Source organism: Alexandromys fortis, unplaced genomic scaffold (genome assembly GCF_014885135.2).
Source record: "Alexandromys fortis isolate MF-2015 unplaced genomic scaffold, M_Fortis_MF-2015_v1.1 scaffold_39, whole genome shotgun sequence".
Lineage (NCBI taxonomy): Eukaryota > Metazoa > Chordata > Mammalia > Rodentia > Cricetidae > Alexandromys > Alexandromys fortis.
The window spans coordinates 6636001-6636480 of NW_026067918.1; positions in this window are offsets into that span (position 1 = coordinate 6636001).

Here is a 480-nt window from a genome sequence, read left to right on the forward strand (position 1 = left end):
ATACGAGATTTGCCTAGGGCATCAGGTCCTCTCTGGACTGCTGATTGCCAGGGGGACCACCTGGGGCTTCGCTCCAAGAAGCTCTAACCCCAATCCTTCAGCAGGCAAAAGCCAGCGCAGAGGCATTTTGTCACTACACGGCAGTCACTGCTGTGGACGTGGCAGTGGTTCATATCTGTAAACCTTAGGAAAAAAAAAAAAACAAACAAACTTAGGAAACTGAGACAGGAGAATTGCCTCAAGTTGGGAACCAGCCTGGGACACATAGTGAGTTCCAGTCCAGCCTGCACTATGGGGTGAAATTGTGTTACATAAAGAAAAGTTCAAAAGAAAACAAACACCCCACAGAGCAGCCTTAGAGTAGACACATCACACCTCCGTCCACTGTGAAAAGGGAGGCAATAGGAACCTCATCCCCTCCTTAATTTGCTTGTGTCCTGCCATGCTAGGTATCAAACCCAAAGTTTCACGCGTGTGCTA